We start from the raw sequence: 4,768 nt of genomic DNA, 5'->3' as shown, positions 1-4,768 counted from the left end.
CCCTCTTCCCAAATACAAATGTGTGTCTCAGCTGGGTGGTGGATTTCTGTGAGATCAAGGCCAGTCTGGGCTACATAGTGAGTTTCAGGTCAGCTGGGGCAACATAGGGAGACCCTGTCTGAAAAAAAAAACAAACAGAAACAAAACAAAAAATAGAAATAAATGCTTATCTCCATGATTAAAAACAAAACAGAGAAGTACACTAATGGAACTGAATAGAAATCCAGAAATAATCCCTAACAGCTATAACCATCTGATTTGTAACAAAGGTACCAAAAATATACTTTGAAAAATGCCTCTTTAACAAGTGGTCCTGGGAAAATTGGAGATCCACATGTAGAAGACTCAAACTAGATTCCTCTCTCTCACTTTGTACAAAAATAAACTCAAGATGAATTAAAGGTCTTAATGTAAGACTTGAAACTACAAGAGGAAAATATAAGAGAAATATTTCAAAATCTATGCTTACACAATGACTTTTTGAATAGAACTCCAACAGTTCAGGACATAGAGTAAGAACTGACAAATGGTGATGCGTCACATTAAAAAGCTTCTGCACCGCAAAAGAAACAACAGTGAAGAGATAGCCTACAAAATGGGAGAAAATCTTTGCAAATATTCATCTCACTAGGAATTAGTATCAAGAATATGAAGAGTTCCTAAAATCAATCAACCAAAGAGCAAATAATCCAGCCAGCAAGTGGGTAATGGAATGTACTTTCAAATAAAGTACAGGACAATAAATAACATGAAAAAATATCCTTAGCTATCAAAGAAATGGAAATCAAAGCTACATCAAGATTCCATCTCACCTTAGAACAAAAACAAAATGGTGGATATGTGAGGGGACGATGGGGGTGTTATTCGTATCTGTAGGACTCTACATTAATATAGCCACTAAAGAAATCAGTATGAAGATTCTTCAAAATGCTGAAAATAGGCTGGGCGTGGTGGCGCACGCCTTTAATCCCTTAATCCCAGCACTTGGGAGGCAGAGACATGCAGTTCCAGGACAGCTGGGACTACTACAGGTAGACCCCGTTTCAAAAAGACAAAAAAAAAAAAAGTTTATGAGGTGACTGTAAGAGCACTGGTTGCTCTTGCAGATGACCCAGGTTCAGTTCTCAGCACCCACATGGCAGCTAACAACTACCCTAACTCCAGTTCCAGAGGCTCCAATTCCCTCTTCTGACATGGTGGGGGTGCACTTATGTGCCTGCAGGCAATACATTCATACATATAAAACAAACAAAAAAAGTAATTATTAAAACATTTAAAAAGTTTTATGGGGCTGAAGTAACTCCAGGCCCAGGGGATCCAAAGCCTTCTTCTGGCCTCTGTGGGCACTGCATGACATGGGTGCTCATATACATACATGCAGGGTAAACACTCACACACAAAATAAAAAATAAATAAAACAACAACAAGAGAATTTATGCTGATGAGGCCAGACACGGTGGCACACACCTTTAATCCCAGCACTCAGGAGGCAGAGGCAGACGGAGCTCTGTGAGTTCCAGGTCAGCCTGGTCTACATATAGCTAGTTCCAGGCCAGTCTCATGGAACTGTGCTCTCCCACCGGGCTTCACTCATACTTTTATTCAAACAGTATCTCCAGCATCAACTAAGGAACTGGAAGCTAGGATCCACTCCCATCTCATTAGAGGACCATGCCCTTGATCCCTTCACCTAAATATCACACACAATATCAAGCTGATTTTTCAAATTTTTTGTTTTCAATGAGAATAGCACTCCACTCCAAGTGCTTGATATGTTAATCAAGCACACCCACATTCATTCACTGTCTTGGGTGCAGGGCAAAGTGGGGTCCTGAGAGACTGAATTTACATTACAAACAACAGCTTTTAGATACAAGGTTAAGTAAGAGTCATTAGTCCAGATTCTGTTCATATTATAAAAGTCATTCATACATCTATTAACTTTCTGCTTTTATGTATGTGTACATATATATCAATTCTAAATGTAATTATGTATGCTATTTCTAGATTTAGTTGTCTTTTAACATTTACCTTTGAGTGCTTAAAAGAAACAAAAACAAAAAATCCTGAGCCCCACTGATTTGCCAGAATTGACTGATGACCCTTGACCCCTCTCCTCTATTAAAGATGAGTAGTTCTCACACTTATTTCCACCTCTTCATTGTCCCTTATCTTTAGACAGGGCCTCAGTGTAGCCTGGGCTGGCCTCAAACTGCCCCCACCCCATAAGTGCTAGAATTCCAGCCAGCTTCCCTTACCTTTTTTAAAAATTTTTAAAAAATTTTATTTATATGTGTATGAGTGAATTGCCTGCATGTATGTAAGTGCACCCGTGTCGTGCAATGCCTGCGAGGACAGAAGAGGCCATTGGATCCCCTGGAACTGGAGTTACAGACAGTTGTTAGCTGCCATGTGGGTGCTGGGAGTCCATCCCGGGTCTTCTGCAAGAACAAACAGTGTTCTTAACTGCTGAGCCATTTCTCCAGCCCTTCCCTCCTTACCTTTTTAGACCCCTACCTACAATTCCTTCCCCCTGCAGTAGCTATTCCCTGTCCTTTAATTTCATTTCCATTTCTACAACTTTTTATTGTTTCTGGAATTCTTCCGGCTTACCTCTTATACTTGTTCCCGTTTTTCATCTCCTGCTTAAAGAACATCCCCATATATGCACTGAAGATGTGCAGGCATGCCATATGCCTTATGAACATCCAATAAATGCCAGTTTTACCTGTTTATTCCAGGCAGCTCCTGAAAACAAGATGTCTAAAATACCACGACTTCCTCATGGAAGGAATCTAAAACTATACTGCTTCCAGACTCCTGAAGACTTTGGCTAAAAGAGCATATCCTGTGTTGCTGGCTCTCTCACTGGTTGGCAGTTCTATCACAACTCATTTTTTACTATGGACAAAAACATCATTGACTTGTTCTGTTTACAAATACCAGAGTTAAGGGAGTGTGTTATGACTGTAATAGAAAACATGAAATTTTAGGGGAAAAAGCTTCTCCAGGAAATCATTAAGGGGTGAAAAATTAGGGTAAAGAACTGAGGAGATAATGTAGACTGCCAGATGAAATGGTTGAACTCTTTCAGCAGCCACTTACCAATGCTTTAATCAGTGGGCATCTGACACAAACCATGTCACACAGTGTTCCTGAGCAGCTAAGAGGACTTCTGTGGATGTGGGAACATCCAGCAGACAGGAAACAGGAACGAAGGGGAAAAGCTCCACTGTAGACCAAGTGCAAGTGCCACCTTATTTTGTTCAACCATTGTTTGGGGGAAGTTTCTGACCATTTTCTTTTGGAGCATAATTGGGGGACTTACTGAGAAAGAATCTGAGAACTGGGAGTGTGCTTCAAAACCTGGGAGGGGTGGGTGGTTTTAATGGCTCTCTTCTTAAAGCATGGGCTAGGGCAAGAACTGGCTGGAAGTCTCCACAGATGCTTTTTAACATTGAGTCATTCTACAAGATATCTATTTTAGCTTGCCCAACACATCTTTTTAAATTTTTTATTTTGTATATGAATATTTTGCCTACATGTCTGTAAGTGTACCCATGTATGCAATGTTCATGAAGGCCAGAAGAGGGCAAGAGATACCCTGGAACTTGAGTTAATGATGATTGTTAGCTACCACATGGGTGCTGGGAACCAAACCCAGGTCCTCTCCAACAGCAGCCAATGCTCTGAACTGCTGAGTTTACTCTTCAACCCCAATATCTTTCTCATTTTGTAGTTAAGGCTTCCTTTGTATTTATTCCTGAAGTAAAGAGAACTTTAACCCATCCCTACTATAACCTGATACAGCAGATTCAAATTTTGGTGAATGCAAAGCTTAAACAACAAAAAACCAAGGCTGAGACATGAGTGGAGAAAGATTGTGTTCAGTGGAAGAGCACAAAATGCTCTTTCCAAAGCAATGCCCTCTCGAACTAAGGAAGCATTGGCTTTTATTTAGGGAGCCTGTACTGTCATATGGGAAAGCACTCTGTGGGTGAGAACTTTTTTTTTTTTTTTGAGACAGGGTCTCCCTGTAATAGAGCTAGCTTGGAACTCACCGTGTAAACCAGGCTGGTCCCAATCTCACAGAGATCTACAGGTCTCTGCCTCCAGGGTGCTAGGATTAAAAGCATGTGCAACCTGGGCTGGGTAAGAACATCCTTCAGCATGCTCACTTAAACTGACAATTTGACTATGTGCAGGTATGTTTGTGAGGGTGCACGTGTGTACATATGTGTAGGCCAAGGGACAACCTCAATGTTGCTCTTTAGGAGCTGTCCACATTATTCTTTTTGTTTTTTTGAGACAGGGTCTCCCTGTAGCCCCAGCTGGCCTGGAACTTGCTATGCTACGTAGACCAGGCTGGCCTTGAACTCACAGAAATCCACCTGCCTCTGCCTCCTGAGTGTGGTGTGTGCCACCACACCCAGCTCACATTATTCTTTTGAGTCAAGATCTCTCATTGGCCTGGGGCTCCCGGATTAGGCTAGACTGGCTAAACCCCAGGATCCACTTGTCCCTGCCTCCACAGCACTGGAATTCTTAAGCACACACCACGCCCAGCTTCTTAACTGAATGCTGGGACAGTGAACTCATCCTCATGCTATCTGTGGCAAGTACTTTACCAACTGCTATCTCCCCAAACTGCTAAGGTCATAATTTAAGATGGAAAGATGGTAGATACATTTTTAGGCATACTTAATTCATGACTGTAGAGCAGGTATTTAAACGGATAAAGGGTAGACAGGAATGCCTCTGTGGATGC

The sequence above is a fragment of the Nannospalax galili genome, unplaced genomic scaffold (genome assembly GCF_000622305.1).
Source record: "Nannospalax galili isolate Female #2095 unplaced genomic scaffold, S.galili_v1.0 scaffold46, whole genome shotgun sequence".
Taxonomy (NCBI): Eukaryota; Metazoa; Chordata; class Mammalia; order Rodentia; family Spalacidae; genus Nannospalax; species Nannospalax galili.
This window is presented reverse-complemented; position numbering follows the sequence as displayed.